At 46.8% G+C, this 12,724-nt stretch overlaps 1 protein-coding gene across 1 annotated transcript in view; it reads right to left on the reverse strand.

Moving 5' to 3' along the window:
• Positions 1-11,971, reverse strand: part of LOC117537784 (kinesin-like protein KIF1C) — a gene marked incomplete at its 3' end in the record, with an annotated part of 26,863 nt that extends 14,892 nt beyond the window's left edge. The window contains 1 exon segment of the mRNA XM_034203131.1: positions 11,664-11,971.
• Positions 11,972-12,724: the final 753 nt, after the last annotated feature.

A 12,724-nucleotide genomic window follows, 5' to 3' on the forward strand; every position in this document is an offset into this window, starting at 1 on the left:
TAATTGGGTGTCGTCAGCGTAGCAGTGGTAAGAAAAACCATGCGGGCTAATGACTGATCCGAGCGAGTTTGTGTACAAGGAGAAGAGGAGGGGACCAAGAACAGAGCCCTGAGGGACCCCCGTAGTTAATTGACAAGGGTCGGACTCAGACCCTCTCCAAGTCACCCTGTAGGTACGGTCTTTCAGGTATGAGGTGAGGAGGGAAAGTGCAGAGCCAGAAACTCCAAGTTTTTGGAGAGTGCGAAGGAGGATCTGATGATTCACCGTGTCGAATGCAGCAGACAGGTCCAACAGGATGATGACAGAGGAGAGGGATGCAGTTTTGGCAGTGTGAAGTTCCTCCGTGACAGCAATGAGAGCAGTTTCTGTGGAGTGACCTGCCTTGAAACCAGACTGGTGCGGATCCAGAAGGTTGTTCTGATTGAGATAACAGGAGAGTTGTTTAAAGACAGCGCGTTCAAGTGATTTAGACAGGAACGGGAGGAGAGAGACAGGCCTGTAGTTTATAACATCAGACGGGTTGAGAGTGGGTTTCTTTAGGAGAGGGTTTACTCTTGCCTCCTTGAGACTGTTTGGAAAGTGACCAGAAGTTAGAGAAGTGTTGATGAAATGGGTGAGAAACGGTAGAATATCAGGAGCGATAGTCTGAAGGAGGTTTGAAGGGATAGGGTCCAGAGGACAGGTGGTAGGGCGGGCAGAGGTAATGAGGGTAAGAACCTCACTTGGAGAGAGAGGGGAAAAGGAGGTAAGTGTGTTGGTGGAAGGAAGGTCTGGTGACCCAGCGGTGAGTAAAGGTGAGTCAGAAAAAGAAGAGCGAATATCATTAACCTTTTTTTCAAAGTGGGTAACAAAGTCGCTTGACAGAAGTGAGGAGGGGGGAGGAGCTTTTGGAGGGTCCAAGAGGGTGGAGAAGATGGGAAATAGTTTTTTAGGATTGGATTAGGAAGATTGGATCTTATCTTGAAAGAAAGTGCTTTTTGCCTGAGAGATCGAAGCAGAGAAAGAGGAGAGGAGAGCTTGATAGGTTAGGAGGTCGTCACGGTGTTTGGATTTCCACCATTTCCGCTCTGCTGCCCTAAGGACGGTTCTATTAGCACGCAGTGCATCATTTAGCCAGGGAGCCGGAGGGGACTGACGAGCCTGCCGAGATGTCAGAGGACAGAGCGAGTCCAGAGTGGATGAGAGAGTAGAGAGGAGAGTTTCTGCAGCAGAGTTTGGAGGCAGTAGTTGGAACGAATCAGAGGAAGGGAGGGCTGAGAGCACCGACAATACACTCCTTTCTGCATTTACACACACTATAAGGGTCTGCAGCCGTAAACCCTCCTGCCATTGGGTTTCTGATCCGATTCATGGACCTGAAATAATGTCTCTGTGAAGGTTTGAAATGGTTCTGACTGAAGAGAAATGTGACTTTAAACCAGCTGTAGCTCCAAAGGCTAGCGCATCGCACCGCATGAAGCGTGTTGAAGTAGTTCACATGAGACCCTTCCTGCAGCCTGTTCATGCACCCTCTATGACTCTGAGAGGTTTTATACCAACTCCGGCTGCAACAACGACCAGATGTACACAATAAAAGTGCATAATCAGCTTCTTTTTCCAGCGCATTCATTTGCACACATCTTTAAGTGGGTTCTTTTTACACTCAATTCAACTTGAAATCATGTGTTTTCTCAGGAAGGTTCTGCAGCTCTTTTTCTGGGACTTCTGATGCAGTTTAGAAGCATGTCGAATTGTTTACATTAATCTTATTTTTGCAGCGTATTCATGCATTTTAGTGGATTATTATTACAAGAAGAAATGTGATTTAACATTGGCTGCAAAAAACAGTATTTAACACCATGAGCAGGGGTGCCCAATACGTCGAAGGCAAAGGTAGTACGGGTAGACCGCATGGCATTTAAAAAAGCTGATTACCTAGCCTTCCAATTTATACAATTCTACTAAAGAAAGGGTATCAAATTGAGGTAATGACCAAAAGTGTACTGAGTTGTATCGTGCCATACGGGTTCATGCAGTTATGCAAGGTACACCAACACAAGGTATACTCAGTATATATATATATAAATAATACGCTTATGCGGCGCAATTGGTGTAAGCGCACCAAAGTTCCTCCGCCACGTAGATCAGGGGGCGGCCCTGTAGGTAGATCAGGGGCGGCCCTGTAGGTAGATCAGGGCGGCCCTGTAGGTAGATCAAGGCGGCCCTGTAGGTAGATCAGGGGCGGCCCTGTAGGTAGATCAGGGGCAGTCCTGTAGGTAGATCAGGGGCGGCCCTGTAGGTAGATCAGGGGCAGTCCTGTAGGTAGATCAGGGCGGCCCTGTAGGTAGATCAGGGGCGGCCCTGTAGGTAGATCAGGGGCGGCCCTGTAGGTAGATCAGGGGCGGCCCTGTAGGTAGATCAGGGCGGCCCTGTAGGTAGATCAGGGGCGGCCCTGTAGGTAGATCAGGGGCGGCCCTGTAGGTAGATCAGGGGCGGCCCTGTAGGTAGATCAGGGGCGGCCCTGTAGGTAGATCAGGGGCGGCCCTGTAGGTAGATCAGGGGCGGCCCTGTAGGTAGATCAGGGGCGGCCCTGTAGGTAGATCAGGGGCGGCCCTGTAGGTAGATCAGGGCGGCCCTGTAGGTAGATCAGGGGCGGCCCTGTAGGCAGATCAGGGGCGGCCCTGTAGGTAGATCAGGGGCGGCCCTGTAGGTAGATCAGGGCGGCCCTGTAGGTAGATCAAGGCGGCCCTGTAGGTAGATCCGGGGCAGTCCTGTAGGTAGATCAGGGGCAGTCCTGTAGGTAGATCAGGGGCGGCCCTGTAGGCAGATCAGGGGCGGCCCTGTAGGCAGATCAGGGGGCGGCCCTGTAGGCAGATCAGGGGGCGGCCCTGTAGGTAGATCAGGGGGCAGCCCTGTAGGTAGATCAGGGGCGGCCCTGTAGGCAGATCAGGGGGCGGCCCTGTAGGTAGATCAGGGGCGGCCCTGTAGGTAGATCAGGGGCAGTCCTGTAGGTAGATCAGGGCGGCCCTGTAGGTAGATCAGGGGCGGCCCTGTAGGTAGATCAGGGGCGGCCCTGTAGGTAGATCAGGGGCGGCCCTGTAGGTAGATCAGGGCGGCCCTGTAGGTAGATCAAGGCGGCCCTGTAGGTAGATCCGGGGCGGCCCTGTAGGTAGATCAGGGCGGCCCTGTAGGTAGATCAGGGCGGCCCTGTAGGTAGATCAGGGGCAGTCCTGTAGGTAGATCAGGGGCGGCCCTGTAGGCAGATCAGGGGCGGCCCTGTAGGCAGATCAGGGGGCGGCCCTGTAGGTAGATCAGGGGCAGCCCTGTAGGCAGATCAGGGGGCGGCCCTGTAGGTAGATCAGGGGGCAGCCCTGTAGGTAGATCAGGGGCGGCCCTGTAGGCAGATCAGGGGGCGGCCCTGTAGGTAGATCAGGGGCGGCCCTGTAGGTAGATCAGGGGCAGTCCTGTAGGTAGATCAGGGGCGGCCCTGTAGGCAGATCAGGGGCGGCCCTGTAGGCAGATCAGGGGCGGGGCTGTAGGTAGATCAGGGGCGGCCCTGCACTAGAGCATGCCGAATGATCTTGAATTAGCTTCTGTTTTGCCCTGCACCCTGCACCCTGCAACCTGCACCCTGCACCCTGCGCCCTGCACCCTGCGCCCTGCACCCTGCACCCTGCACCCTGCACACACATCTATGAGTGGATTTCTTTTAACTGAATCAAGCTTTAAAGTGTGCATGTTCTCAGGCAGGTTCTGCATCTTATTCTGGGATGTCTGATGCAATTTAGACGTTAAAGTTAAAGTCTGCCGAATCACCTTAAATAAGCTTCTTTTTGCAGCCGACTCGTGCGTTCACACAGATCTGAGAGTGGATTATTTTAAGATTGAATTTAAACCTGTAATGATATGTTTTCTGTGATTAACGATGATATCTGGTCCCTCTGCAGGTCATTGATCCTCTGATCTGATCACAGACAGACTGAGCTCCATGTGGCTCTCCGGAGGAATGTGATAATGAATGGCCTTCACACACACACACACACACACACACACACACACACACACACACACACACACACACACACACACACACACACACACACACACACACACACACACACACACACACACACACACACACACACACACACACACACACACACACACACACACACACACACACACACACACACACACACACACACCCTCACACACACAGCTAAAGATAGCCCTCAGCCTGGTTTGTAGGAAACATTTCACACTCGTCTCTCCTTCACAATGACAACGTGCTGCCTTCACTTGCAGTGGGAAATGTTGGCATCACAAACACTAAGTATTACATTATATCTGTGTGTGATGTGAGCCGATAAGTCAGGGCACACTGAGGGAAGGTGTGTGTGAAGACTGAAGTGTGTGTGTGAGGACTAAAGTGTGTGAAGACTAAAGTGTATGAGGACTAAAGTGTGTGAAGACTAAAGTGTATGAGGACTAAAGTGTGTGAAGACTAAAGTGTGTGAAGACTAAAGTGTGTGTGAAGACTAATGCCCCGGCCACACGAGGACGAAAACGGCCGTTTGCGTTACTGTTTAGTGTCATATAGACCATTCGGCCACACGAGGACGACCGCATACGGCACTAAACGACTGAGGAAACGACAACGGGTCCCAAGGTGGATAGAACGGCATACGCAACGCTCTGGGGGGTCAAACGGCTCCGTGTGTACGAACATGTTCTGATAGTGATTGCGCAATAGCAATAGCCCCGCCTCTCCCCACCTCTGCTGCTCACCTCCGCGTACCCCGCGCCATTGCTGATGTGTTTCGCCACCAACAACAACAACAATGGCGGATCGCAGAGTTGCTATCGTGCTCCGGACGCTACTGACCATGCTACTGTTCTTTGTGCAACATCTACAGCAGACTTACACATCCGGAGGGATCTTACTCGCTGCTTTTGTGGATATGTACTGCAGCTTCAGCGATCATTTTCTGATAATGATTGCGCAATAGCCCCGCCTCTCCCCACCTCTGCTGCTCACCCCCGCGTCAAAGTAAACTGCACACTGAATTCAGATTATTTATCTTTCTCTCGATATGGACATAAACGCGAGTGAAGTCTAATCTGACAGGACGGAGACACCTCTCAAACCTAAACTAGTTATAAATATGTTTATTTTTACTGTCGGCCGGGTCACTCGTTACTGGATCAGCTGCTGCATGAAACAGACACTGACGCTGTCCGAAGAGAGGGAGGAAAAAGAGAGGCTCCGTGTATTTTATTATTATATTATATAGAGTCGTTATTCATTTGTTTTAAAGCTCAATAACAAAGAAGACCTTTGACCGGCACTTTTATAATTTTGTCGGAAGATTTAAACTTGAATACACGTTGACTGGCGAAAAACTCTGCCCGGTTCCCTCGCCCCCACCGCGGAGAATAAACAGAAGGGCAACCATGACAACCATGCTTCTTCTGCTTCTGTGGAGGAAGTTACAGCGCCACGTACAGGCTCCTGCATGTACTGCAGCTTCTCCAGCGGTTGGAGCTAAACGGAGCGGTCTCGTGTGGGCAGACACTATCCGGATGACTATTGCGTGTGGACGGAAGCTTGTTTGCGATTGCGTTTGCGTTAATCCTATGCGTTTAGACGTTTTCGTCCTCGTGTGGCCGGGGCATAAAGTGTGTGTGTGAAGACTAAGTTGTGTGTGAAGACTAAGTTGTGTGTGAAGACTAAGTTGTGTGTGAAGACTAAGTTGTGTGTGAAGACTAAGTTGTGTGTGAAGACTAAGTTGTGTGTGAAGACTAAAGTGTGTGTGTGAAGACTAAAGTGTGTGAAGACTAAAGTGTGTGTGTGAAGACTAAAGTGTGTGTGAGGACTAAAGTGTGTGAAGACTAAAGTGTGTGAAGACTAAAGTGTGTGAAGACTACAGTGTGTGTGTGAAGACTAAAGTGTGTGAAGACTAAAGTGTGTGAAGACTAAAGTGTGTGAAGACTAAAGTGTGTGTGAAGACTAAAGTGTGTGTGTGAGGACTAAAGTGTGTGAAGACTAAAGTGTGTGAAGACTAAAGTGTGTGAAGACTAAAGTGTGTGTGAAGACTAAAGTGTGTGAAGACTAAAGTGTGTGAAGACTAAAGTGTGTGAAGACTAAAGTGTGTGTGAAGACTAAAGTGTGTGAAGACTAAAGTGTGTGTGTGAAGACTAAAGTGTGTGTGAGGACTAAAGTGTGTGAAGACTAAGTTGTGTGTGAAGACTAAAGTGTGTGAAGACTAAAGTGTGTGAAGACTAAAGTGTGTGTGAGGACTAAAGTGTGTGAAGACTAAAGTGTGTGAAGACTAAAGTGTGTGAAGACTAAAGTGTGTGAAGACTAAAGTGTGTGTGAAGACTAAAGTGTGTGTGTGAGGACTAAAGTGTGTGAAGACTAAAGTGTGTGAAGACTAAAGTGTGTGAAGACTAAAGTGTGTGTGAAGACTAAAGTGTGTGAAGACTAAAGTGTGTGAAGACTAAAGTGTGTGAAGACTAAAGTGTGTGTGAAGACTAAAGTGTGTGTGAAGACTAAAGTGTGTGTGAAGACTAAAGTGTGTGTGAAGACTAAAGTGTGTGAAGACTAAAGTGTGTGAGGACTAAAGTGTGTGAAGACTAAAGTGTGTGAAGACTAAAGTGTGTGTGAAGACTAAAGTGTGTGAAGACTAAAGTGTGTGTGAAGACTAAAGTGTGTGTGAAGACTAAAGTGTGTGTGTGAAGACTAAAGTGTGTGAAGACTAAAGTGTGTGAAGACTAAAGTGTGTGAGGACTAAAGTGTGTGAGGACTAAAGTGTGTGAGGACTAAAGTGTGTGAAGACTAAAGTGTGTGAGGACTAAAGTGTGTGAGGACTAAAGTGTGTGAGGACTAAAGTGTGTGAAGACTAAAGTGTGTGAGGACTAAAGTGTGTGAGGACTAAAGTGTGTGAGGACTAAAGTGTGTGAAGACTAAAGTGTGTGAAGACTAAAGTGTGTGAAGTCTGGATTTGATGAAGTGACATTTTTCCAACGACCCTGTTTTTATGTGCGTCGGTTCAATCGCCTCATAGTTCATGAAATATAAAAAATCAAGAGAGATGGATATATTATAATTAAATCATTAGAATACATTCAGACTGTATATATTATAATATATACAAAATAAAATAAAGTCAATTACATTTAAAAATATAAATATCTTAATATAAAAAACAAGTAAAAATGTAATAATAACAAACAAATACATACAAATTAAATGAAAGGTTAAAAATAAGTAGAAACATATTTTAAAATAAATGTAAATAGTGTGTTTACGTTCCTGTACGCCTGTCTCTAGCCCCGCCTCTTTGATGACATCATCACGGTGATGAAAGACGGCGCGCTGTGATTGGTCGATGAGCGAAGTGACGGAATCAGTAATGAGCTAATCTGAAGGAGATCCTCCAACTCATGATATCAGTTTACTCACACACACACACACACACACACACACACACACACACACACACACACACACACACACACACACACACACACACACACACACACACACACACACACACACACACACACACACACACACACACACACACACACACACACACACACACACACACACACACAGCTGGGATGCCTTTACCCCCAGTTTCCACCGGGTCCGTCTGCGCCGCGGTTTTGGTCCGACCTCCTCTCGCGCCATAACCCACCGGACGCGTCCCAGAAGCGTTTCAGAAGCGTAGCGTCGTGCGTGCAGGCTCGCAGTTTTGTTATTGAGTCGGGCATCCTGGACATTTGTACTTCTACAAGAAAGTAGGCTACGTAGTTAAATGTTTTATTTCTGTGTCTGTTTAAATTGTGTTTATTGTTATAAATGTCCTATTTTGTTGTGTTGTAGACTACAGACACAGTTAATAATAATTGTAATAGTCCCGTTATAAACTACATGAATCAAAGATGTGTTGCTGTATTTTAGTGGTAAACAAATGCATTCATCATCATAATTATTCTATATATATCATTTACAGTGCCTGTAAACCGGAGGAGAACGCTGGCAGTTATTCTCCTACTTGAAAGACTACGGTAATAATAATAATAATAATAATATATAATATTTTTATAGCGCCTTTCAGGAAACCCAAGGTCGCTTTACAAGTCGGGTAGGGGGGGGGGGGGAGTAGGGGAAAAAAGGCAGACAGGTTAAGGGGGTGGGGGGGGGGAAGTAGCGGAAAAATAAACCTATTAAACTAACTACACTGAACAAAAATATAAATGCAACACTTTTGTTTTTGCTCCCATTCTTCATGAGATGAACTCAAAGATCTAAAACATTTTCTATCAACACAAAATAACCATTTCTCTCAAATATTGTTCACAAATCTGAAAGAATGTGTGAGAGTGAGCACTTCTCCTTTGCCGAGATAATCCATCCCACCTCACAGGTGTGGCATATCAAGATGCTGATTAGACAGCATGATTATTGCACAGGTGTGCCTTAGGCTGGCCACAATAAAAGGCCACTCTGAAACGTGCAGTTTTGCTTTATTGGGGGGGTCCGAAAACCAGTCAGTATCTGATGTGAGGGGTAGGGTTAGGGTAATGTTGTGAATTGAGTGGCCCATGGTGATGGTGGGGTTATGGTATGGGCAGGCGTATGTTATGGATGACGAACACAGGCCACTCAATTCACAACATTACCCTAACCCTACCCCTAACCCTAATCCTACCCCTCACACCAGATACTGACTGGTTTTCGGACCCCCCCAGACCCCCAAATAAAGCAAAACTGCACGTTTCAGAGTGGCCTTTTATTGTGGCCAGCCTAAGGCACACCTGTGCAATAATCATGCTGTCTAATCAGCATCTTGATATGCCACACCTGTGAGGTGGGATGGATTATCTCAGCAAAGGAGAAGTGCTCACTATCACAGATGTTTTCAGATTTGTGAACAATATTTGAGAGAAATGGTTATTTTGTGTTTATAGAAAATGTTTTAGATCTTTGAGTTCATCTCATGAACAATGGGAGCAAAAACAAAAGTGTTGCGTTTATATTTTTGTTCAGTGTAGATACAGTGGCGAAAGCCTTGGTAAAAAGGTGAGTTTTGAGGCCTTTTTTGAAAATGTCCAGGGTTGGGGCGCTGCGGATTTCGGGGGGGAGAGAGTTCCAGAGGGTGGGGGATGCCACACTGAAGGCTCTGTCACCAAAAGTCCGCAACCTGGTGCGAGGGGTGGAGAGGAGATCCTGTCCAGATGATCTTAGCTTCCGGGATGGAGTGTGGTAGCGGAGAAGGTCAGACAGGTATTGGGGGGCGAGGGCATGGAGGGATTTGTAAGTCAGAAGAAGAAGTTTATAGGTGATACGGTGCTTGACTGGGAGCCAGTGGAGGTGGATCAGGGTGGGGGTGATGTTGTCCTTGTAGTAAGCATTGGTTACATCATATCAAATAGTGTGTTTTTCCACTTCCATGATGAAAACCTCGTCGTCCATTGTGCGTATCGTAGTGGAGGTGTTGTGATGAAGGAGGGGGGTCTGCTAAATGAGTATATGTGGGGGATGGGCCTGGCCCGGATGCTCACCTTTCCACTTCCTGCGAGGGGGGGCAGCCTGCCCGACCTGAAGTTACGGCTGCGCCGCGGCAAAAATAGGATTCATCCTAATTTTAGAGAAGCGCTGCGCCGCTTCTGAGCCGTAACACGGCGCGTGTGGTGGAATAGCACCCATTGACTAGAGTGGCCGCGATCCTTACGGCCCCTACACACGGCGGCGTGCGTTACCGCTTGGCGGTGGGCGTGTCTGAAGCTTGGGGATTTTTTACGAACAACGCGACCAACAACCAATCACATGAATGTCCCGCCCCGGACATACAAAGCAAAGCATTCATGCTACATCCATGCTGGCTAAATATACTGTCTATGCTTGCTAGCTGTCCATTCAAACGAAGTACACTGGATATAAACTCCCCAAACAGGCGAAAACCTACCAGTTTCACCCACTGTCTCTGCCACCTCCCCCCATGCCTGGCTCCTCCGGTTTGTATCCCTGTATGTAAAGAGGGACTGGTCATATAGTACCGCCACGATAATTTTCTCCTCCATTTTTTGACATATGGGAAATAACTGCGGTCTGGCTCTCCCAACATACACACGGTTTGATTGGCTAGCGCTTGTACTGTCAGATTTGCATACGCGGGATTTGATTGGCTGACGCCTCCGTCGAGGCGGCAAAAGTAGAACATTGCTCTACTTTTGCAGCGAGCACCGCGAGAGAAGCTACGCTTTGCTCCCACAATGCAGTTCGGCGAATCGTGACGTCACCCCATTCAAAGTGAATGGGCAGAAGCGTTGAAGCGGCAACGCACGCCGCCGTGTGTAGGGGCCGTTACGACCGCCGCGGCGCAGCCGTAACACGCCGCAGCGCGGCGCAGACGGACCCGGTGGAAACTGGGGGTTAGCCTTGCAGGCTAACTTTAGCTCGGCGTGCAGAGGTTAGTGTGTTTACAGCAACGTTCCTCAATTATTCACTTAATCTGAGAAAAAACACAAAATCCTGAATATATTTTATTTGTCATTTAAAATGCATTATTACATTCTAACACCTAAGGTCCTTCTTTTCAGGTATCAGGTTATATTATCAAATAGATATTTATCATTATAATTAGTAGCATTCCTACTCTCTAAATATGGACCATAAAGGAACAAATACATGTTGTTCTATTTGTATTTATCGTTTTGGGGTAAATGTAGTGTTTATTAAAATGCATAATACATTTAAATAAATAGTGTTTTTAAAGTGCAAACCATGACTGGACTCCATCCTGAGGATCCAAAGTGATTTCACGTATAATATTTAGCATGTTTTTAAAGCATTGCACTTTTTAATTGTAATAAAAGCGTTTGATTGGGAAAAGAAATATAAAACATAATAATAATTTAGAGACAAATCATAATATTTTGAATGGAAAATACATGTTTTTTTCTTTCTATTATATTACATTTAATTATTTTTAATTAAATTATCCTTTTATTTACTTGTTTATTATATGATATGCTCTCATAGGTCTTTAAAGTGTATTATTCTAAATTAAATGACATGTATTTATTATCACACCGCAGGGTATCACAGACCTAGAGTCAATTCAAATCATTCATTAATCATTCATGTTATTAACTGGAGCTGAGTCACCTCTACCGGACCAAGAGGAACCATCTCACCGACACACAACAAACAAACAACAACAAACAGCTGGTACCGGCCCGGGCCTTTCGGTACCGGCAGACACACACACACACACACACACACACACACACACACACACACACACACACACACACACACACACACACACACACACACACACACACACACACACACACACATACACACACACACACACACACACACAACACACACACACACACACACACTTGGTCAGAGTCAGAAAGTTTGGGGTGGGGGCGCTACTGAGCCCCACACACACACACTTCTCTCTCACACACTTTTTATCTCTCTCACACTCTCTCACACACACACACACACACACACACACACACACACACACCACACACACACACACCACACACACACACACACACACACACACACACACACACACACACACACACACACACACACACACACACACACACACACACACACACACACACACGGTAAGCTAAACTTTACTCACTAATTTAGTCCTCTTTGTAAATTTCCCCGGGATGACGTCACTCCGGAGAGAGAGAGAGGCCGCGGCGGGGCGGAGAGTCCCGGCCGAATACCAGGCTCTATGTCCGGCTGTGATTCTGACCCAGAGCCGGTCCCTGGTTGGCTCCGGTTCTTCTATTAGGGGGTGATTGGGGGGAGGGGGGGTATAGTGACGGTAAACCGGAGAGTTACCGGAGAGTTATAAACTTTAGAGAAAGAGAGGAAAGAGAGAGAGAGAGGCTGGCCGGGGCCTGGCCGCGCGGCGGTGTGCGAATGCGCGTCCCCGTGACGGAGGAAGGGGGGGGGGGAGTCAGAGAGAGGCTGACCCGGAGAGAGGGGCCTTAATCCCCGCCCCGAGAGAGCCTCGACCCGCCCCTCCTCCAGAGGGAGGGCTCACTCTGACACACATTCAGAAAACTTACTTTAGAAACTGTGGAAAACTTTCATCTGGTCCAAAAACGCTTCATATAAACCTCAATAACGCAGTCTCATCTGAACACACGCACACACACACACACACACACACACACACACACACACACACACACACACACACACACACACACACACACACACACACACACACACACACACACACACACACACACACACACACACACACACACACACACACACACACACACACACACACACACACACACACACACACATTAAACTTATATTTTGAGTTTTAGTCACCCTAAACTACCAGCAAATATTATCCTTATTAAATGCATCCAGAATAAATGACTGTAAAACAAGAGACTTAGAAGTCATTTAAAAAAGACCCCGCTATATTAAAGTTGTATTTGGTTTTAAAGAACACACACAATTAACAGATATATTTTTGAAATTAAGTCAGACTTAAACATTCAAAATGTGACATTTGTATTAAATCCATCACAAATAAATGACCGTAAAACAACGTAGAAGTCAAAAAGACGCTCCTGAACCTGCCTGAGAGCTTTGCTAGTTTAAAGTTTTATTTGGTTTTTAAATAATTAATTTACATTTTCTTGTAGAAATACTCGATACATTGTGAAA

The sequence above is a fragment of the Gymnodraco acuticeps genome, unplaced genomic scaffold (genome assembly GCF_902827175.1).
Source record: "Gymnodraco acuticeps unplaced genomic scaffold, fGymAcu1.1, whole genome shotgun sequence".
NCBI lineage: Eukaryota > Metazoa > Chordata > Actinopteri > Perciformes > Bathydraconidae > Gymnodraco > Gymnodraco acuticeps.